This window comes from Megascapheus bottae, chromosome 17 (genome assembly GCF_031878675.1).
Source record: "Megascapheus bottae isolate mThoBot1 chromosome 17, mThoBot2.hap1, whole genome shotgun sequence".
NCBI lineage: Eukaryota > Metazoa > Chordata > Mammalia > Rodentia > Geomyidae > Megascapheus > Megascapheus bottae.
Window position 1 is genome coordinate 40,706,790 of NC_143525.1, and position 24,736 is coordinate 40,731,525.

The 24,736-nt window shown below is 38.8% G+C and overlaps 1 long non-coding RNA gene across 1 annotated transcript; it reads left to right on the forward strand.

Moving 5' to 3' along the window:
* The first annotated feature begins 153 nt into the window (after positions 1 to 153).
* Positions 154 to 1,175, forward strand: LOC150051896 (uncharacterized). The gene is made up of 3 exons (XR_016538461.1): positions 154 to 239; positions 325 to 419; positions 1,128 to 1,175. It is a non-coding gene; the product is annotated as an uncharacterized LOC150051896 (long non-coding RNA).
* The last annotated feature ends 23,561 nt before the right edge of the window (positions 1,176 to 24,736 follow it).

Consider the following 24,736-nt stretch of genomic DNA (forward strand, 5'->3'; position numbering starts at 1 on the left):
ATTCCATCATGCTTTTTACCTCTAATCTGGGTGATAAAAATAACAGAAAGAAATATGTGCTTGTGGTCACATTTTATCTTTTCCCCTCTCCAAAGAAAACTTGGGAACATCACTGATCTTTGCCTCCTCTTTCTTTATGTGACCCAGTTCAAACAGGACAGCTTTGAGAAAGATCTCACACACCGCTCCAGTTCAGAAAATCTACTACAGTCTTAGGAACATATGAAGTGACTTTGGATGTAAGTCTGGCATACCAATAGTGTATTTTACATAAACCAATTATCTTTCAAAAAAAAAAGAGAATCAATCTTGTATTGGCAACAGGTGAAATTGAGAACTGATTACCAACAACACTTTTTCTGAAAAACACCATGGAAGATGCCTTACAATCAAATACAAATAACCCATACGCAAACCCTGTAAGTACAAACGTAGGAACCAAATGATATGGATATAGTCTTCTTTTGTCTTCAACTACCCTGAAATGATAAAATGTCACAAAATAATGGCACTTACTCTGAAACTTGTTCAACTTGAAGCTTAAAGATGTATGACAAATGAAATCTTGCTATTCAGTCAATATACACCGTGTGGAAAATGGCCTATGTAACTTGTGGGGAAGGACTGGGGTGGAAAACCAGGGGAAAGCGAAGGAAGTAGTGACATTGTCCAAAAAAAAGGGAATGTACTCATTACTTATAAAATGATAAGCACTGTGCATAACACCTTAGTAACAATAAAATTATTTTTAAAATGTTACAGTCATAGCCAAGAACCAAAAAAAATGTATGACCTATCTAGTGAAAGTTTTTTTTTAAAGCTTTGAAATGAATAATGTCTCAGTCTTAAAGTAAAAGCTTTGTTACTTTCTCATAGAGCTCTTAGTAGTTTTCTACTTTCATGGATACTTTTAACACTGGATTGACATCCATGCACACATCTAGGCACTATGCTAATGAAAATACACAAAGTATACAAAACACCTTTACCTTGTGGGAGCTTGAAAAGAAATCTTATTCTGATAAAAAGGGCAATACAAAAATCTAATAGCTTCTAGTTTAAAAACTAAAAATTATGTGATATCAGTTTTTCTAATTATTGTACTATAATTTTCGTTTCCTAAACAGAAGAAAGCTGAATCCCACAGAGAGAAAGAGAAAAAATAAATGTGCATGCTGAGTATTGTTCATGTGTGTATTTGTGTAATCTGAAAGCAAGTTTCCTTCAATGAAATTTAAATAGAAACTGTTCACATTAAAATTCATAATATCAAATATTCTGTTTTTACCCAAGATGCATAAGGGTTCAGGCTTCATAGTGTGAATAACATTCATAAATAGCCTTTTGTATTTTATAGTTTGAAAGGTAACACAAAGACAACTATTGGCATGATATTAGGGGTAGAATAACACACCTAGTCCTCAGACCTTTTTTTTTCTTCTAATCTTCCCCTCTCTGTGTTCTAACTTTCTGTTCCTTCCTAGAGTTAATTCATATATAGAACTTTGCTCGGAACAGTACAAAAAGCTAAATAATATTCTCTGCTGGCAGGAATGTGGCAGTTATTTAGTATGAGTTGGAAGCAACAGTAATAGCTTTGTTATGGAATACACAAATATTCACATAATACATGAAAAGTAATAGTCTTCCAGTGAGCCAGCTTTTAATTTTACAAACTTAGGCAACTAACTCACTCATTATGTCTAGGCCACAATTTTGCATTAAAGTAGCATTTCGCATTAGAATCACTAGGAGAATTCTTAAACTTTTGATGCCTGGGTACACACTTATAAAATGAAATTAGAATAATCATGGTGGAAGCCACATATGTGATTTTTTTAAGATCCTCAGATATTTTCATTGATAATACAGAGGGCCACTACATAAAATTGCAATTTATCCAATGTCTTTCTTACTCTACAACCCTAATTTTTATGGCTTCAGTTTGTTCATCTCTTCTATGATACTCCAGTATTTAACAACTCATCTATAACATCAATGTAATCGCAACCAAAATCTATCATAGTTTTACATGTCAACTTTATGGCAGGATAAGAAATGTCGACATAGGTGGAAAAGTATTATTTTTAGATGTGTCTGTGAAGGTATTTCAGAAAAGATAAACACTTGAGTACACAGACTGAGTTGACACTCCACCTTCATCCATTGAGGACAATACAGAACAGAGGAAAATAAAACTCATTCTCTCTCCTGAGCTACGACAACCATCTCTCTCTCTTCTGAGACAGAAGTACTCTTAATTCTCAGATCTTTCAACTTTAAGAGGCTTGGCATGCCTTCCCCTTCCTTCCCTCTCTGCCCATTTCTCATACCACTATATGCCATGAAACCCATATTGAGTTCACTGGTTCTTCAGCTTATAAATAACATGTTATAGGACTTCTTAGCTCTCATAATTACATGAATTAATTGCCATAGTAAATATCCTCGCCTCTCTGTCAATTTATCATATTTGTTATGTTCTCTTAGAGAACCCTAACAAATTTTTTAAAATCAAAGTAGGGTTTGGTTGAAGTTAAACTGATTATAAGTATTTTATGGAAATGCAAAGGATCTATAATTATCAAAGCAATCTTGCAAAAGAACAAATTTGGAGGTCTTTGTTATAAATCTACAATTATAGACACAGTCATAGATCAAAGGAAGGAAGAGTCTAACAACTTTCATTTATACAGTCTATTGATTTTTCAATAAAAGTCCTAAAGCCATTCAGTCATTCAAATTAGGAAATAATCTGGAAAATAATTTAACCCCTAATTCACATCCTATATGCAAAATTACTCTTAAATGCATCATAGAAATAATTGGATATGTTAAAATCATAAAGTTTCTAGAAAAAATTAAAAAATTTCTAAGACTTCTCACACAGAAAAACAAAAGTACTAGCCATCACAAATAGGAAATGATACATTATCTAAATTAAAAACTAAAAAGACTCCACTAAAAACAATAAATAAATGTTATTTGATACTGAATTTGATCCCTCACCCACAACACCAAAAAAAATTACAAAAGTAATGTACCTTCTATCTGGTGAATATAATGTAACTCTTCTATTGATTACAATAAAAATATATGAAAAAAATTACAAGACTTGAACAAAACTCTTCATATTAGATAGAAAAGCATTCAGTAAAACCAGAATGTAAAAGTGTTTAAATTTGTTGATTATCTAGGAAATACAAATTAAAATAACAAGGAAATATCTCTTTGACATATTCAAATAGCTAATATTAGAAGATCAATACTACCAAATCTGGGCAAAGATGGAGGACAAACAGAATTTATATATGTTGCTCATAAGGGTATAAAATCTGGACAGAAAATGTCCAAGATAATTCGTTTCCAATTATCCAGCTAAAAGCTGGGCTAGAGATGTGGTTCAAGTGGTAAAATGTGAGCTGTAAGTAAACAAGCCAAGTGAGTACAAGGCCCTGAGTTCAAGCCCTGACAAATACACACACAGATATGCACACATTCTCACACAGATAAAATATTTATAGGTAAATTGCATGTTAAAAATTTCGGTTTACTTTTATAAACTCTAAATTATTATGTAACTACTAGGAAGTTTTAATTTCTAAAATTCTTCCAACGGAAAAATGAGCCTGAAATGTACAATGTTGAACTACGTATTGTTTAGCAATGCTAAATGATCCCATAGTGCTGAACTTCTAGTCTTTGTCTGGATAGCTAACATGACTGCATACAATAAAATGAGATATTATAACATAGGCAATGAATACAGTACCTTTGACCCACTCTAAACAGCAATTAATTTAAAAACAGCCTTGGTACCACGAGTGAGCTCTACAAAAATGGATAGAACCTAGGATATCCACAAAGTGTTGGCACATTCACTTAATAGATTACAATGCTGGCAATTTTAGTGAGCTATTTTATTTATTTTTTATTGTATAGAGGTGTTACAGTTACATAGGTCAAGTAGTACATGCATTACTTCTCACAAATCAATACTGCTTCTCATGTTTTTGTTCCCATTTCCCTCATTCTCCCCCTCCCAATCATCTTGTTTTTCCCCTTCCCTTTTCTATTTCAAATAAATGTATATACAATATACCAGGTAACAAAGTCAGATACAGTATTAATACAAAGCCAGTAACAATATTAGATTAACCATAAGGGCAAAAAAAGGAGAAATAACATAGTACATTACAAATAACAATCACACAAGATAAAGCTCTTGTTTCCATATCCTAGAGTTCTTTCATTTAATCTCATTCTATATTACCTTATATACCTAGTTTTTGAGCTATTGTAATCCTCTGCTAGGAGAGTCCTAGATGTGTACAATTAATTATTACAAATGAGCCTATGATCCTTTGAGTCTGGCTTACTTATCTTAATATGATTTTTTCCAAGTCTTTCTATGTCCTTACAAATGGGGCAATGTCATTCTTTCTAATGGCAGCATAGAATTCCATTGTGTCTAAGTACCACATCTTCTTGATCCAATCATTTACTGAGAGGCATCTGGGTTGGTTCCATATCTTCACTATGGTAAATAATGCTGCAGTAAACATTGTTGTTCTAGTGGCTTTAGTATGTCCTTGTTTCTGGACAATTGGGTACTGGGTCATAAGGGACCTCTGTGTTCAGTTTTTTGAGGAATTACCATACTGCTTTCCATAGTGGTTGAACGAGTTTACACTACTAGCCACATCTCCGCCAGCATCTGTTGTTATTAGATTTCTTGATGATGGCCATTCTAACTGGCATGAGATGGAATCTCAAAGTTGTTTTGACTTACATTTCTTTTATGGCCAGAGATGTGGAATATTTCTTCATAAGCCGTTCTTATTAGTGAGATATTTTAGAACTGAAATTTTTAGTAGTATTTAAGACATTACATTCAGAACCACAATCTGTAGATGGATCTCTGTATAACCACACAAAAACATGAAAATATGTGCACAGGATTAAAAATATAAACATTACTTTAAATTATTTTGTGATATAATATTGTCTCCATTAAGAATTTTTTATGTGAAAATGGAAGCAAGTAACTGAGGTTATGGGTGAGGTTGAGATGGGAAACAATGATAGGAGAGATAACACTGACAAAGATGGTCAATTGAAATTACTTAAAGACAATTTTTAATTAAAACATAATTTCTGGGCCACGAATTTGGCTTAGTAGTAGAGTGCTTGCCTAGCATGCATGAAGACCTAGGTTTGATTCCTCGGTACCACATACATAGAAAAAAGCTGGAAATGATGCTATGGTTCAAGTGGTAGAGCCTTCAGCCTTGAGAAAGCCCAAGGACAGTGTTCAAGCCTTGAGTTCAAGCCCCAGGACTGGAAAAATAATAATAATTTCTCCAGGAACAAAGTCCCACTTTGTTTTACAGACTATATGAGTCAGTCAGTAGATAAATGCTATACTCACACTACTGTAACTATTAAGTAAAATAATTCATTTAAAAGGTTAGTAGGGTTCTTGACTTCTAAGTTGAATACCTTTTTACTTTCTTCTTACAAAGATATTTTTCTTTTTCAGAAAATTGTTTCTTTTAGTAGACAACTTCATCTTACTCTCTTTAGCACCACAATCCCTTTCAAAATAGAAAATGATCTGATATTACTTGTAGCTGCCAAAAGACATATTTGGCTATGTTGTTGTTTACATGTTTCCTAAGCCAGTGTCTTAGTCCGTTTTCTGTTGCTATAACCACATAGCTGAAAGTAGGTAATTTATAATGAAAAGAAGTTTATTTAGCTCATAAGTGTGAGGGCTGGAAATCTAAGAGCCAATGACTATATCTGGAGAGGACCTTGTGCTGCATCATTACATGACAGAAAGAAATAGGGGCAAGCAGGAAGAGATAACATGATGGGTGGTCTCAGTGAATAGCAATACTCTCAAGAAAACAACCCCTGCCACCATCCCCCGCCTACAAATATCAGGCAATAGTTCTCCTTAATAATATAAACATCTTTCAAATGACAACTCTTCCACCATCACCAATGCAATGAGAAATTTCAGAGGGAACAAGCCATGTTAAACCATGGTATCTGGCAACAGATTTAGGTGCTTCAAACTGAGAAGTTAAATGCTCTATACTGTTCTTTGATAGAAGTTCCAGAGATTTGGAAATTGTGTGTACCCATGGATGTGAATATGTGTGCTTATGAGGAAATGCATGACTCTGTGTGTGCATGAGTGACTGAGTAAGTGAGTGAGTGAGTCAATGGAGGAAGGAGAGATGGAACAGAGGTTTTGCTTAAATCTTACCACAGGTGATGTGCTACCTTTAGACATAGAACATGGTCAAAATCAATGGGAAATTACATGAAGTTATAGCACTGAAGTTAAATGTTCTAACTTCTTTCCCAAATACTGAAAATTATCATGAAGTTTCAAACTGGAACTCACCCTTTTAAAGTTGTCTTTTAAGATTAATGGAAAATATCCACAAGAGCTTTCCTTTTCCTTTTTTAAAAAAATTTTCAGTCAACTTTCTTATGTCTAAAAAAGTATCCAGTCAGAGCTAATTTCCAATTTACAGTGACTGACTCTCACCTAATCTAATAGAATAACCCAGCTTAGAAAAACACAGCTCAAAATAGAAGGAGGAGGAGGAAGAGAAGGAGGAGGAGGAAGAGAGGAAGAGAAAGAGGAGGAGGAGAAAGAGGAGGAGGAGACAGCAGTGGCAGTGGTGGTGGTGGTGGTGGTGGTGGCAGCGGTGGCCGCCGCAAAATGACAGTGCAATAGAAACCAGTAGAATAAAAAGTAGGATGCTCTGAAATGGTTATTTTGTTGGTGAAAATTTTGTTTCCATTTTATATAGGATCCATTTACGTGAATGAATTCACTGAGTGAAAATGTAAAAGGTATTTAATGTAAATCATGGATAAGGATAGAAAGGACTGCTGCTCTAGGGAATAGCCCAAGTCTCCGCTCATTAAAAGAGGTGAGAAAATGCAAATTTTGCAAAAGAAAAGGGTGTTCCTACTAAAAAATATATAGATAACCAGGAGTTTCAAAATCTGAGAAGCAGATTCTAAACAGACCTCAAGAAAGGATTCATCAATTCATTGTATGCGGGAAGGAAGGAAGAAGGGCAGACAGGTTCCCCTCAGCTCTCCAGACTAGAAACAATTGCTGTAATTGTCACAAACATGTCAAAAAGGACCTAAATTACCTGGAAGGAGTAATGAGAAATATGAGGCACAAGTCAAAACTCTATTTACTCTGTAACTATATAAATATTGCATGACTATTTGATAGAAAGGAATCTTTGAGTTACTTCAGTAAGTTACTACATGGAGAAATCGACAACTATGATGTCCTTGTAATCTGTTCCTCTCTCACAAAATTTTAATTGAACCACACCAATGTTATTTAGGGTGACAGCAGGGGTGTGGTTGGGGACTGTGTGTGGTCTTTCCCTTGCAGAAATATTCCCATTCTCTAAGGAGTAGAAGGCAGGGACTGGACAAGCTGAGAAGAGCATATGCCCTGGAGCCACTAGGCTAGAGGTGAAATACTATTCTCAAGATCTGGGTTTTTTTTTAGGGTCTGGACATCCTAGCACCCTAGCTCATGTGTCCTCAAATATTTTCCCTCTAGAAGGTCCTTCCATACTCTTTCTTATTTGCCTGCCTCCTTTCCTTCTCTGTCTCCTACTTCTTCCTCACTCTCCCTCCCTCCCCTACCTCTGTCATGTTGGAAACAAGCACCAGACATAAGACCTTGAACTCTCCAACATGCCAATAGGGTTCCAAGTAAAGGTTTCCTGAACTGTCTGCAAGCTGTATCTTTTAATGCTCTAGGCTTACTTAACACTCAAGTCAAAAAGCATGACTTCCTCTGTATTACACTGATCAAGGAAGTTATAAACTACAGCCAGAGTTCAAGTACAAAGACTGTCATTAGACCGCCAACACCTGCTCCTCTCTTGTAAGATCATGTAGAAAAGAATGTGCATATGTATTTGTACATATAAACGTATACATGATATACATGTACATATATTGGGCGTATTTTAGGTATTTTCGCCTTGCAAGTACCACACCAACCATAAGTAAATGTTGTCATTCGTGTTGCTCCTTTCTATACAGCTCTTCCCGAGATGAGTTTCTAGATATTGCAAAAACGAATGCTTTAATCAAGAATGCTTCTAGCCAGGCATCAGTGGCTCACTAAGATCAGAGAATCATGGTTTAAAGCCAGCCCAGGCAGGAAAGTTCCTGAAACTTCTATCTCCAGTTAACCACCAGAAAGCTAGAAGTGGAGGTGTGTCTCAAGTGGTAGATCACTAGCCTTGAGTAAGAAAGCTAAGGAACAGCACCTAGGACTTGATTTCAAGCCCCAATACTAGCACACACACACACACACACACACACACACACACACACACACACACACGTCCTTCTATATTGCCTTGTAGTTCTGAGGTAGGTCATGATTCTAGGAATGTTTACCTTTTCTCTTCTCAAGTTGTGAGGCAAATATTGCAGGTCTCATTTGGCCATAAGAAAGAAAACACAGACAGGGAAATAGCTTGCTCAAAGACACAGAACCAACATCAGGGAAATCAGTCTAATGTGGAATCAGATTGCTTTCCACTATCAAATCCCTCTGCTAATAAGAAAGCAGAACCCTCTGAGCCAGGTCCATGGATCTGACAAACCTGGCTTTTAGTTCTGATTCTACAGCTTAGTTGTTTTGTACAAATTGTTTAACTTCCCCCAGTTTCTATTTTCTTAGCCTTAGAATGAAAGCAATAAAATCCTACCCTATAAATTGAGCTCCTGCTATGGAATTAACTGATACTTGTAAAATGCTAAGGACCGTGCTGAGGACATCTTTGCTACTTAAACAATAACTACAAAGATAACTTTAGTAATGATGTGTGAAGTGGCAGCTTACCTAAAACCTTCTGCAGAATCAGGTTTCCTTAAGACCCTTAAGAGTTGAGTATGGTGGATCATGCCTGTAAGCTCAGCTACTTAGGGAGATAGAAAGAGAGTAGAAACAGAAGGATTGTAGTTTGAGGCCAACCCAAGCCAACAGTTACTGAGATTTTATTTCCAAAATAAACCAAGTATCATGGTACTTGCTTGTAATCTCAGCTATGCAAGAGCTAGAGGTAAGCATATTGTGATTCTAAGCTGGGGCAAAAGTCCAATACTTTATCAATACTTTATCTGAATAACAAGCTAAAGAAAAAAGGGATGAGAGCCTGTCTCAAGAGGTAAGAGCACACAAGACTCTGACTTCAAACTCCAGTACCACCAAGTAGATGAAGCAATAGAAAGGAGGGAAGAAAGGAGAGGAAAAGGAGGAGAGGAAGAGAAGGGGGAGGAGGAAGAGGAGGAAAGATCCAGCTTCAAAAAGCTGGATAAAGAAGCTTTGAAGTGGGGATCGAGCCCATCCTCAAATCACATCTCATCATTTTCAGTGTCTCCTCATAACAAAATACTATTCAGTTTAAAGAAGAGGCAACCTCAAAGGGCAACCAATTTTCAAATACCTCTAAACAACTGCTTGAATGAGACACGGGCTAATAATTAAATCTATAGCTCTGCAGGCTGAACATGGGGCTTCTCTGTGGGGAATTTGCCAGAGCAGGAACTGAGGTAGATGACCTTTCAGCTGGTTGTGCAGAGCACAGGCTAACACAATTGTGAGGGTTTTTAAATGCCATTTAAATACAACTTCGCATTCTGCCCATTTTTCTGTGATAGACCTAGGTCATTCAAAAGGCCCTGTATTTTGCACGTGTTCTCTCTCTTTTTAAGAAAACAAAATGTTCTGGAAAAGACAGCTGGGTATTAATGAGGGGTAAGTGAAAGGGCTAAATTAATCAGTGCTTATCAGAACTGAGAATTAAACCATGAGAAAAGAGCAGAGTGTTATGCTACAGACCCAGAAGTGTACTCTGGACCCTAACAAAAGCCATTTTGCCAGCGTACAGAAATAAAATTTTCCTGTTTCTTCTGTCACATCACATGGGCCTGGCTCTCAGACCTCCAATTCAGCTCCTAGGGCCAAAAAGACAGCAGATTCACTTATAAGAAAGCCCAAGGGATACTTAAAATTTATGAGCCAGTCCTCAGCTCCTTACCAGTGTCGAGTTCCCATTCCTGTCAGCAAGAGGCCTGTCTGCAGTACAGGGCATCTCAATTGAGCTCTTTCTCTGCTCTGCTGGTTGCAAATCCAACTTGCCCTGTGGCTGCTCAAAGTGTTGATGTCTTGGCAGACAGAAGCCAGGAGACTGCTCCATTTCTGCTGGCGCCTGGAGCCCTGCTTCAGGGCAGCTTGCCCTCCTCCCTTCGGGATGGCTTTGGAATCCTCACTGTTTATACATGAAGCCCACATTGGGCCGTTGTAATGCGTGGCACTCTTCACTCAGTAGTAATGGGGAGTTCAAACTTAAGTGACCTTTCAAGGTAACCAGAGCCCTAACACGAAGTGCCTGTCTCTGCTCTTGTGGTACCACTGAGGTGAACAGCACATTGCATGTTCCAAAGCTCAGTGGTCTTGCTGGTTGGCTGTGGGTGGATGAGAAAGGCTGAGGCAGATGCTGCTGGTTCCACTTCACAGATGACACCACTGAGGGTCAGATAGTTCTGTCATGCAGCTACTTGGTTGCCAGACTGGGAGCTGCTCTCCTAAATCATCACAGCTTCTCCTGCCTGGACTGAACATTTTGTTACTTTCTTTTCCTTTCTTCCCTTCTCTTCTGGTTGCCCTGTACTTCTTCCTCTACAATCCATCTCTTCTTCTCCCCATTCTCCTCATTCCTTTGCTTCATCCTTCCTCCCTCTCTCTCCCAAGTTCTTTCTCTCCACTCTTATTGTAATAAGGATTTAAAGTAGGATGTCAGACCCTCTAGAGTTAGAGTGCTAACTTCATCATTCACCTGAAAATTTCAACAGGAACTTAAACCATTCTCATAGGAAATCTATGCTTCTCCTTGAAGGCAAAGGTATGAAACCAGGATGCCATATGCAAAGTTATAAGCTAGAGTTGATAAAATTAAAAAAAGACCAGAAGTATCCAAAGAAATGCTGGTAACAGAGCCTATATAAACCTATCTACATAAACTATATATCTTTCAGATTAAATTCATGTCACAATTTTTACATTCTATTTTTTAGCATATTTGGAGTTGTAGCCAAACCCAAAGCCTTCTCTCTTATCACCTCCTTCCACTTGGAGAAACACTAAACAGAACAGGGACTCAGCAAACAACTGTATCTGTCTGGTACTATAACTAAGGATGTTTCAGCAGTTCAAAGCACCAGTATTAAATTTTCTATTCACAGTCCAGCTTGGGAAAATGATAACTAGCTTCATTAGTCACTGTACAGTGGTTCCTAATAACCCCTCTCACCTCAATTCCTATTGATTTGCCGATGTTTAGAAGAATAGCTCATATCAAAATTTTTCTCTGAGCAGAATCTGAGCTCATTTCTTCCACTCCTATGAAAATCAATGATACAAAGGCAAGCTTTCATGAGTGTCTGTCTCTCATATCCAGACTGAGTCATCTCTCATGCTTAAAGAACATTGGCTTAAAATATGAGGATTTTAATACCTCCATCTTTGAGATGCACAAAAGGACAGAGTCTCAAAACTATGCCCCTTTAGCTCTTAAAAGTGGTTTTTCCAGTTTGGCAATAAAAGTCTGTATCATTGTGCCCTATCAGTCCTAAGAAATGCCCAGATTCCAGAGAAACCTGTTGAAGCTGCCAATTCCTGAAGGACAAATGTCTACTGAAGGTCACTGGACCATTTCACAGATTTCTGTGTGTCTGGTCCCACACTCATATTTCCTAGATCTTCAACTGCAAGGTTCTTGAATGGTATGTAATCTCATTAACTGACTGAATATAGGGGTTTTCTATTTTGGCTAAATATTGAAGAAACTCATCTAACTGTAAAGTGTCTTCTTGAACTGAGCAGTACTGTCCATGTAGGATAATCCAAATCCAGCCTCTATCAGTGGCACGTATGTCCTATCCGAGGCATAGAACTGACCTTCTGATACCCAGGTGTGTAATAACCACATAGTTAGGCGCTTAGTTGTGCTGTTCTTGATGTTATTCCAGCAAACGTAACCTTGGCGTCATCTAGCTATGTTGACCTGAACATTGGACAGTTGCCTGTAACAGTGGCCTTGGGTAGCCTTTAATTCTTCCCCAACTTGGCCTGTAGTCCTTTGCTGCAGGGCTTGGAACTTATTAGGAGGGCAGGCAGATGGTCGGCCACCCAGCATGCTATTGACTATTCCTGTGGGCCATCCAGAGACTCTTCAGGGTTCCTGTTGAAGCAATGGGGGAAAATGGCTGCTGACACTTGGTCCAGAGACATCTTTCCTAGTTTGTTCATCCATTTCGCTAAAATATCTTTTCAGAGACAAATATTTGCTTTAGAAATTTGTTGGCAAAAGACTCTGGCTTAACAAAGAATCAAGAGCTAACTAACTGAGAGAGGAGGATATGTAATCCATCAGCCTACATGTAATTCTCCCAGTATTTGTGGCAAATTCTTTACCACCTTTAGAAATGCTGCCAGGATTCTGTTCTTCACTTCAGCAGAGCAAAGAATTGCCAATCAGGCAGCATCTCAGAAGTGGCATATTGGTGAGAACACTTGTTGCAGAGTAGTGGGCATCATTTGTACTTCCCCGGTTTTCCTTCTCAGCACTGGCATGGGACTCTTCATGCCTTCTGAAGGAGCCAAGGCTGTGTTGGATCCTTCTGGGACAAAGATACATTTGGTTTCTTGGGAAGTACAGCCAAACTGAGGCAGAGGCTGAGGATTTAAGAATGCCAAGAAATAGCTGGGCACAGTGGCTCATGCCTGTAATCCTAGCTACTCGGGAGGCTGAGATCTGAGCATCAAGGTTCAAAGCCAGCCCAGGCACAAAAAGACCTGAGACTCTTATCTCCAATTAACCTCAAGCAATGGGAAGTGGGGCTTGCTCAAGAGTAGGGCGGTAGCCTTGAACTAAAGAGCTCAGGGACAACACCCAGGCTGAGTCCAAGTCCCATGACCCACAAAAAAAAAAAAAAAAAAAAAGAATGGCAGGAAAAAACAACAACAAAAAACAAACAAAAAAACTGAAAGAACTAGCTTTGGCTCTTGATCCTATATCATCTTTGGGCTGCCCTCCAGGAGCCAGGAGTGATGCAATCAAAACAATTCATGGCTCTCATCCTCAGGGTGGCTCTGAGAAGCTAAGGACCATGTTTGCAGTAAACAGATTTGTCAGTAAACAGAATCAGTCAGACTTGTGAAGAAATCCATTAGGAAAAATAGATATCCTCAGTTCTCATTTCTGTGCTGGGTCTCAAGGGGCAGAAATCCATATATGCCATTCATTTGCTCCAGACCTTTCTTTTCTCTGATACCAAACCAGCATTTTTGTTAACATCTTGTAACCATTTCTGGTTAACATCCATGTTCCCTTAAGCAACTGGAAAGCAAACCAAACAAATGTAGAATTTCTAAGCAAAGCAGTTTGGTTAAAAAAGAAATGCCTCTATCTCACCTAGCTAACCCTAGTGTGTTAGAAAAGACCACAGGGTGAAGGCACATTGCCTAGCCTGCTGAGTCAACAGTAGGAAAGAATTGCTCATGCTGAGAAAGCAACTAGCAGCCCTATTAAAGGCACTCATACTTTCTCACTTACCCATTGTCATTATGCTGTCTCTCCAGCTGAAGGACAGTAATTGTCCCCTTGACCCATCTCTCCTTGTCTTGTGCATTAATTCATTTACACATTTGTTCAAATAATACACATTTGTTCAGTATCCACTTTAGTCCCCAGGGTTTTCAATTCCATACCTCCATTCATTCATTCATTTAAAAATTACTTATTTGAAACTCTAATATATGATCCAAGTGCTGTCTTAGGTAGTAGTAGGTCCATGAAAATGTAATTTATAGCATTAGTAATTACAATTAGTAACTCATACTCCATTCATTGAATCATTCATTCATTCACATATTGCTCTTGATAATATCTGCTGATGATATAGGTGTGCTAGATATTGTGTTAGACGGGGGACATACATCTTCATCTCAGTCTTTTCTCCCTTCTTGTTAATTCATATTTACTATCAACAACACTGCTAAGCAAAACCAAGCCTGTGAGTGTGTGTGTTTGCTGCTATTCCATAGTACTCTAAATAGATACTGCAATCATTCAGAGTAAGAACAAGGCAGATAATGGATTGAGGACAATAAGGATGACACTTGAGCAAGGAGCATGATGGAGCAGTAAGATGAGCTGTCTCACAAGAGTGGTGTGAAGATCCACTAAGAGTAGCAAGGAAGTTACCCAGGAGACTTCTGACCCCACATATACAGTCTCTTTCCATTCTGGATTTGACAACAAAAACAAAGTTTCCTGGCACAAACTAAATGTTCAATAAATATTTGTCAAATGAATGACTGAATGATTACTAAGCCATTTGTTGGTTTCCAAACTCTTGTGGGTACAAGCTGGGCTTTCATTCACCTCTTACAGTCCCAGGGCCTTGCTCTCTTTTCTAACACTCTGGGGAATGATTTGAAGGTTCTCCTAGCTTGTCTTACATTATATGCATGAATAACTTCTCCTAATAGTTTATATACCTGGCAATAGTTTATATACTGCTTGCAAAGATGGTACCCTTTATCAGTAAAATCAGTCGTCTTTTTGTTAAACTCTAGTCTTTTTTTTTTCTTCTCTGATTAGTAAATCACTGGCCACCTCCTCTATCATGAGGTTTTTTGTTGTTGCTGTTTTGTTTTGTTTTTGTAGGTCGTGAGGTTTGAACTCACTCTGGGCCTGGGTGCTGTCCCTGAGCTCTTCAGGTCAAGGCTAGTGCTCTACCACTTGAGCCACAGCACCACTCTAAGGTCTTATGTGCCCCGGAAGCAAAAATTTATTTTGCTATCAGCTAGAGAGGCTAAATTGCTCTATAAAGAAACTAAATGATGCCTTCCCAAGCCAAACACTGAGTTGGCTGTGGGGTTAGCTCTGTCTGGGGCTATCTGTAGTCCTATAATCCTGTTGTAGCTAATAACCAAGAAGAGAATTCATGATGGCTACTGAAAACCAAAACTTGGTTCCACAGTGTTATGTGCCAGACACCACTGCCTAAAGGAGGGTGGAGACAGGGTGAGAAGACAAGGTTAAGATTCTTGGGACACAGTCCACACCATAATTCAGGTCTGCCAAAGAAGTTTATCAAAAGAGAAAACAGACATTTTTCTGACTCTGATTCTCTCTTGGAATGTTAGTATTGGGAGGCAGGCAAGCTTCCTCCCTCCCAGGAAGAGATGGTAGAAGTTTGAGAATTTGATTGCTTGGTAGAATATGTGGTTTCACACAGCACTTTGTATGTTGCTTTAGGTTAGCAAAATAGCTCAAGAACAAAGAACTGTAGGCTGAAGCAAAGGCATGATCTGTTTGTTTATGACTGTCATTCAAGACCAGCCCAAGTCTGGCAGAAATGGCAACATTTTTTGCCACAGAACTCAACCCATTAATTTGAATGAAAATATTACTGAGTGTTGATTTTAAACTCCCTTTACTCTGATATCTCAAGAAACTTCTAGAAGGCATGAACATGGGACATGACCCCAGACATCAGTATCTGAGGGACATTTCCTGGGACAGTTTGATGGGTGAGTCTGAGAAAACAATCTAAATGTGTGGTTACACAGCATGACCTGACCTGTGACTGGGGAAACACCAGTTCCTAGCACAGCTATAGAAAATGGTTAAGGTATTTGTGACCATCTTTATTACATTAAACCAGTATTTTCACTTATTATTGATGAAGCCCGAGGGTACTGTGTCAAGCTAGCCTGTTGGGGAATACTAGTTTCCTCTGGTGTTGATGTGTTAATGACTCCCCCTTGGAACTCAAGGGTCACAGCCTTGGGGACTCCATGTTATGATGTAGAAGTAGACCTGATTTGTAGATGGTCTCCTCCTCACATCATTAAATCATTTCAGGAGGAAAATAATACAGTTAAATTCAAGGAAGAAAGGTAATTTCCTGTGAAATGTCATGGCCAAGACTGATGTCACTGTCAGTTAGGTCAGTCTTGGCATGTTCCCTAATCCAGGCATTCTCAGAAGTGATCCCCAGACCAGCACCACCACTGGGAACTCATTAAAAAAAAACAGATTCTTGAGTCCCGTGTGGCCCTCTGGAACCAACAACTTGGTATAGAACCAGAAGTTGGTGTTTGAACAAACCTTCCAGGTAACTCCAAGGCAAACTGTCTTTATGAGAGCCAATACACTGCCTTCCAGTAAGAAATCCAGGTCCCACTATGATACAAAAAGACATGTGCATAAGTACATAAAAATAAAATAAATCTAGTCCAGCATGGTGGCTCATGCCTGTAATCCTAACTACTCAGGAGGCTGAGGTCTGAGAATTGCAGTTCAAAGCCAGCCAGGGCACTAAAGACCTTGAGACTCTTATCTCCAATTAACTACTAGAAAACTGGAAGTAGCTCTGTTGCTCAAGGGTTAGGGGCAGGAGCCTTGAGCTGAGAGCTCAGGGACAACTCCCAGGCCCAGGATAGGGCAGTAGCCTTGAGCTGAAAAGCTCAGAGATAGCACCCAGGGCCAGAGTCCAAGCCCCAGGACCGACAAAAAAATAAATAAATAGAATAAAATAAATCTGGCCATATTATATATGTCTCTATATATTCACCTGTATACATACATTTAATCAGTCATACTATAGTCAGTGCTTTTTGTACTACTAAAACAGATTATTTCAGACTGGGTAATTTGTAACCAAAGTTTGCTTCTTACAGTTCTGGAGTTTTAGAAGTCCAAGGTCAATGAGCTGACATCTGGACATCTTGCTTCATCCATGTAAAATGGAAAAGACGGGGTAGGGGCAGGGGAGGGAGGGAGAAATGGGAGGCCAAACTTGCCCTTTTAGAACTATTCCTAAATTAATGGCATTCACCTATTCAGGAGTGTAGAGCCTCTAACATTTAATCCCTTTCTTAACACTATTGTATTGAGGATTAAGTTTCTAACACGTGGACCACATTCAAACCACAGCAAGCACATGTGTATATAAAATTGTATAATTGTGTATATGTATGTGTATAGCTATGTCAATTTAAAAATTATAGATTGAAAAACCTGTAATCCTAGCTATTCAGGGGGCTGAGATCTGAGGATCAAGGATTAAAGCAAGCCCTGGTACTAAAGTCCTTGAGACTCTTATCTCCAATTAACCACTAGGAAACTGGAAGTGGCACTGTGGCTCCAGGGTTAGGGTGGTAGCCTTGAGCTGAAGTGCCCAGGCCCCAGAGTTCAAGTCCCAGGACAAAAATAAAAGCTAATTTTCAGTTGGCTGCCCATGGCTCATACCTATAATCCTACCTACTTAGAGGGCTAAAGTCTGGAAGATTGCAGTTTGAGACCAGACGGAGCAGAAAAGTACACTAGACACCAGACACCATCTCCAAATCAACAAGCAAAAAGCATGGCTGGCCAGGGGCATAGCTCAAGTGGTTTAAGTATCAGCCTAGCAAGTATAGTGTTCTGAGTTCAAACTACAATGCTGGAAAAGGAGGGAGCGTTAACTTTCTTTAATAGGGTAATTATCTGGACTTACAAAGCCTCTGGCTATTGTACGAACATCTCCAAATGTCCCCTAGAACATGTCCTCCTGCTCTCTGAGGTCTGACAGCACGGTAATGGGGGTAATCCAGCAAACCATGGTTTAAAATACACCATGCAGAATCTTCTTTGCCATATATGATTCTCCACAAACAGTTCAATATTATACCTTCTTTGGCATTGAAATGGGCCTGTTGAGCAGACTAGATATCTTCTTTGAAGAAGCTGATTAGAATGGTAGGAAAGAGAATAGGGTGAGCAAGCTTTCATGCTAATTGAGGTCATGTTCAATGCCATCGCATACCAGATGAGTGACATCAGGCAAACAGTAACCCTCTCTGGTCCTCTGTTCTTCACTGGCAAAATGAGCAGAGTAATGGTGTTGAGGAATTTGCACTAAGGTGAGGATTAAAGTAGATAACACACAAATATGGCATGCTGGTGAACATCACCTTTTGACAACATTAGTCTCCACGTAATGGTTCACTTACTGAGTCACATTTCTCCCCGAGAAACACAGCATCATTGGATCTCTTTGGAATTGTTCATCAGTGGTGAGAGACAATGACTGGGAGCCCTGAAGGCATAGACCATGGGATGGGAGTGGAGGATGTTTGGCACCATTGGCCACTGAAGCTCTATGGTGGCTGCAGCCTTCCTTGCTCCCCATTGTTATGGCCACATCAGGGAAGAGAGGGGCTTGAGCCAGACCTCTCAGGCTGTATGTGTGGTGAGCCTGGAGGGCTGGCAGTCGTGAGGGCGGAAACCAATGTTTGGGAGTTGCTGGCAGTTAACTATTTCTGTTGTTCATCTCTGAGGCTGAGAAAAAGGCAGGAGGACCAGAGCATGCCATAGTGTGACTCCACTCAAGCTAACAGTATGCTTACCAAGAACTTTAAAGATCTACTGTGACCATAGGCTCATCAAGCTGCTTCTGGAACATATCAGTTGCATATCAGAATAACCTTCTCCAAGATTCTGGTTTTGTTTCCCCTTTCAAAAGCACCACTGGGTCCCTTGCAGAAGATATTTAAGCAGCCTTAAGATAAGAGATGGCATGTCAGTTCACATGACCTTATTGCACATCTGCAGCTATTAACTCAGGATCCTTCCTATCGGTGGAGTGAGAGCTGTGGTCCTTTAAAATCGTCTAAACATAAGAGAGTCAGTGTTTCCTTTTAACTCACATCTTCAGGTGGGTTTCTGTCTTAAGGCTGAAGGCCTACTTCACTAATTTCCAGGTCATTTTATAAAAAAATATGATACTCTGTATTAATGGGTGTCGGAACAATTACTCAAAAATAAGTAGATTGTGGAATAAAATGTTATGCCTCCATTACAAAACATTTTTCCAAAGACAAATACAGAAAGATAAATAGTAAAGGTTTTCTCACAAACATGGAAGCTACAATCAATCAGCTAACCTGAAAGTAGAAAGGAAATTACCAGAGATTGGCAAGAGAGCTTAGTGCTTGGGTTTGTTTAGCCTACGCATGTATGGAAATATCACATTGACCCATTCGTATGTACAGTGAATATGTGTTACTAAAAAATCAAATGAAAAAGGAAGATAATCCAAATAAGTTATGGCCTGGGGAAAATGTCCCTAATATAGTATAAAGTGAAAATGGCAAAGCTTAAAACATTATAAAATAGCTGTCTGGAAACCTGGTAGAAATGCCAATTCTCAAGTATTACCTGAGAGTCAGATTCTGAGCTTTAAAAACCAGAGGAATCAATACGTGCTTAACATCCTGGAATTAAAACATGTTTGAAAAGATAATTATATAATCCTGGTACTGTTTTCAAACTGAAAGTTCAAAAGCCATTGATATAGAATATGAGACAATGTAAATAGACAAGATGCATACATACAGAAAAAATTAATGCGTATCTTTACATCTGAAGGAAAAAGTGGAAGGAAGTTATGTATTTCTGCTACATATCATCAAAACACAGCTATATATACATATATATGTATATATGTATATATATATACACTTTGAAGCATCTTGAATTTCTCATTTTTGCAACTGCCTTATATTTCTTGGCTGAATCTTCTCAGCCTGGTTGCTTGCTTACTATCTTGAACACTGATGCACCTGTTATTAATAACTAACATTTTGAAAACTGTCAAAAATCTCTATGCTTCATTTGTCACAACAGACAAATTGTCATTTTTTTCTTTAAGCACATTTCCTTTTGTATATAGTTAGAGGTAAACATATGTTCATGTATTAACAACAATTTTAGCATCTACATATATTTTCATGCATAATTTACATTTTGTTTGGGTGGCTTTTCATTTTATAACATGTACTTGAAGCATTTTTAACAACTTGACTCTACTAATTTCAAGGGCTCATATACAAAGTAAGCACATGGAAAGGATTTGCATTTATATAGGTGATGAAGTTCTAAAATCAGCAGCAAATGGGATATCACATAGGACTAACATTTCTCTATGCCAGTAATAACAGCAGTGACTGATAGTCCTCAGGCCTAGAATTGCCTTCACCTCAGTGCCTGCCAACATAGGGAGAGACAGTGTTCTACACAAAAGCACACTATTAATATATAGAACTACTTAGCATTATAAGATGCACACAGAGGCTCTGAGGAAGTCAGAATCTGCCTCCTATTCTATCCACATTATCTAAGCAACAGCAGATGAAATTGCCTCAGCTATGTAAAATTTTTGGAGAGTTAATTTTCTTTTGTTGTGGTTGATAGTTCTAATTACACCTGATCAGGTCAAATGTACATTTGGTGAGATCTCCCTGAACCCCTGCCATATCTGTTGTCACTTCCTAGGGCTTCCTCACCACCTCTTCAGATGTTTTCCCAAGCAGAAAGACACTGTCCTCTCCCTTGGTAATCATTCTCTGAAATCCTAATCAAAAACTTTATTTATACACAATGGGATTCTATGTTGCCATCAGAAAGAATGACATCGCCCCATTTGTAAGGAAATGGAAAGACTTGGGAAAAAGTCATATTACATGAAGTAAGCCAGACCCAAAGAAACATAGGCTCAATGGTTTCCCGCATTTGTAATAATTAGTTCACATCTAGGATTCTCCTAGCAGAGGATCACAATAGCTCAAAGCTATATGCATATAGCTTTTGGGACGAAGCTAAATGAAACGTGAAATGTACTATGTGAAATTATTTCTTTTCTCTTTTTTCTCCCCTTATTGTTTATCTCATGTTGTTACTGTATCTGACTCTGGTATACTGTATATACACTTATTTGTTATTTGAAATAGGGAAGGGAAGGGGAAAAACAAGATGATTGGGATAGGTGGGGGAGGGAAAGTAGGAGAAAAACATGAGAAGGGGTATCAATGTTCAAGAAGTAATGTATCCACTATCTGATGAATGTAACCCCTTTATATGTCATCTCAACAATAAAATACAATAATAACACTAAAAATTCAAAAAAAATCTTCTCAGTAGGAAGGAATCTCTCCACAAGCTGAAAGTCCCTGGGAGAGTTATCAATTACTCTTGAATGTCTTAGTTTGTCCAGGAGTCTAAGATTCTTGAAGACAGCATCAAGTTCCTTTAACATCATTCTTTGTTTAAATACTAGATACTCTTTTTTGGTGCCAGACCTGGAGCTTGAACTCAGAGCCTGGGCACTGTCCGCGGTCTTTCTCAAGGCTAGTGCTGCTGTACCATGCGAGCTACAGCATCACTTTTAGCCTTTTCTGTGTATGTGGTACCAAGGAATTGAACCCAGGGCTTCGTGCACTAGGCCATGCTCCCAGCCCCTAAATATTCTCTTTTTAACTAATCTTAGGTAAATGGTAAAAGCCTCTGTGCCTCCCTCCAATCTGAAAAATGGAAGTATCACAGCTCTTATCTCTTAGGTTCAAACATTGATACACTGCACAGAAACGGTTGGCATAATATCTATCATATGGTAACCCTAACAAATGTGAGCTACTTTTTTTTCTCCTTTCCAGGGTAACTAGAACACAACATTTCTGCTCCATGAACATTTGCTTACTGAATGAATGCAGGCTATTAGACAACTTCCTCTGAACTCTCAGTGTTCAATGAGGGATTTATGCATCCCATCTGTTTATAAGTTCCTTACAAGAACATAAACCAGCGCTTCTATGTAATTCTTTTTTTTTTACCAGTCCTTGGGACTGACCTCAGGGGCTGAGCACTGTCCTTGGGCTTCTTCCTCAAGGCTAGGGCTCTGCCACTTGAGCTACAGCACCACTTCCAGTTTTTCTATGTATGTGGTACCAAGGAATCAAACCCGGGTCTTTGTACATGCTAGGCAAGCACTTTGCCACTAGGCTAAACTCCCAGCTTTTCTATGTAATTCTTAAGGCCAGTGTAGGGCACTTACAGGTAAATTTTTTGGTTTGAGAAAGCTCCCACCAATTATCTAGAACAGCCTTCACCCAGCTTTGTGTTTTCACCCATGAAATGTGAATTGTAACGCTGATCTATGATTTTGCCTGGTTACAAGGAAAACCTGAGGAGGACTAGGCCTTTAGGGAGAAGTTTTACAAATAGTGAATGTTTAGGATAATTTGAAGAATCAGAGCATGAGTTTGTAAATTAGCATATTTCAGTTACAGAGGTTCCAATCACACGGGATTCTAGATAGCGCCTGATGAGGGTATAGGGCAAAACCAGCTGCTTTTTGGGTTTGTCAAGCATCTCAAGTTATTTCTCAGGAGTTGGGGTTTGGCAAAGCCTGAAACCTATGTTGCCAAGTCCTTCTTTCCCCCTTAATTTTTAAGCCCATGTGTATTTTAAGGGAAATTTAATCCTTATGTTTCTGTTTCCTTTACACTTAACTCATAAAAATGGTTTGTCAGAGCAATTTGATGTCCTAAAAATCTTTGGAGCCTTTATAATGATATTTTTAACCTTTCTACCCTCTCTTAGACACAGGAAATTGCATTTTTTTAAAAGAAAATGAATCAAATTGCAAGCCTCAAGGTCAGTGTTGATGGGGCAGACACACAACTTCAGGGAGCAATGCCTTTGAGGACATGACATCTTGCCCTACTGCAAGAGTGACAGGAAGGTAGATTTCCACAACCAGGCAAATTCCAATAATTGGAAGTGTGTTGTGACAGAGTTCTCAGATACTTAATTGATTGCTGAGAGTCTCTCCTATCTGTACTTCTGTATTGAGCAGTCTGTTCCATGTTCCTTTGAATTTGAATCTCTCAAATCTAAGGTCAGAAGTTCATGAATAGAAATAGAAGAATTGTGACCCACTCATTCCAAAATATAGTAATTATTTTCTATGTTCACTTTCTGCACTATCGCTCAAGAGAGACAACACCAACTGGCACATTTGTACTAATAGCTATAGGCAATAGACTCACAAAGCTTGGTAAAGATGGCATTTTCTCCAAATGATTCTCATAATCCAAAATGCACAATATCGATATAAATGGCCTGTGTGCTAGTAGCACAGGATATTTGGGACTGTTTGATCTATATCAAATCCATGTGGAAGGCCACCCGATCTCTACACTAACTAGGGTTAAACTCTTGTCTGGGCTCCTTTCTGGAAGCAGGCTCACTGCCAGATTGGATTGAATCTGGACAATAAAGGTCACAGAGTCTCACAGTGTGTGTCATCTAATCGTTTGAGACCAATTACAATGGTCCAGTTTAATCTTAAATGCTCTAAAACTAGTTTGATGGCTTTTCCTGCCCCATTTTAACACCATGGCATCAGAACTCTATAATATTGTGGCATAAGTTGAGGTTTTCTCTACCACAGGAACCAAAAAGTCAAATGTACATTCACTCCCAAAACAAAGTTGCAAATCAGAGACCCAAGCAAGGAATGTTCTACTAGCTCTTCCATTTAAAAATAGAGTAGATACAGAAAAACTGGCCTCATTCCATCACTAAGTTAGATGGTGGTGGAGACAAACCAGTGAGATTCTGGGCATGGATTACTAACTAGAAACTAAGAGATGAGCCTATCTATGGAATATGCACTCACACACACACACACACACACACACACACACACACACACACACACACACACACACACACACACACCAGGCTACTGAGAATGTAGTGACATTTATTTTGGATCTTGGATAAGAATAGAAAACACCTGCCAGAAAATAGCCAGTTCTGAACATGTGTTGAGTCCACAGGGCCTGGTGGCTATCAGATTTTTACACAACTGATAAATCATAGATGAGCTGGAATGTTAGTGGTACAGACCTTGCCTAGAATACAAAGGCTCTATGTTCAATATGCAGCATATTCCCCCCCACACCCATCCTCAAATCATAAACAGTGTTAATACAATCAGCTGTCTACCATTGTCTAACAGTCTTCGCAGGAGTGATATACAAACACCAAAATAATTTGAGTTTCCATTGATACTCCAATATCATTTACTCCTGACCAATTGCATAATTGATTCAGTATAATTAAGGAAATTTTCAGTATCTTAGTAGCATATTTAATAGCACATTTCTTTCCATTTATTAACATCCACATTTCTATCTTTGCAACTGTCCCACACAAATCCTATCAATAGCTTCTTCATAAATTCTGGAAACATTCTGACATCGATTCTCATTAGTCTGGCTTGAGATACATGGCCATCCCTAAGCCAATCACCAAGATAGGGAATTATGCTCCCTCTCTCTCTCCTCTCTCTCTCCTCTCTCTCTCTCTCTCTCTCTCTCTCTCTCTCTCTCTCTCTCTCTCTCTCTCTCTCTCTCTCTCTCTCTCTCTCTCTCTCTCTCCCTCCCTCCCTCCCTCCCTCCCTCCCTCCCTCCCTCCCTCCCTCCCTCCCTCTTATTGGACACTTTCAGAACAGGTAAGACTCAAACTCACCAAAGTCATGTGTATGTAGAGTGTAGGACGAATGATAAGCTTATGGTAAATTTGGAAGAAAAAAAAGATAATGGAGATTCACTACACAATTGCTTAAGAAGAATTAAGGACGTTTAATCAGTTAACCATGACAGCTCATTAAGAGATTTGTAAGATTTTTAGGGGCTGTCCTTCACCTTTGAAATTTAATAGAAAAAGGGATAAGCAAATCTTTTTACTTTGTAACTCTT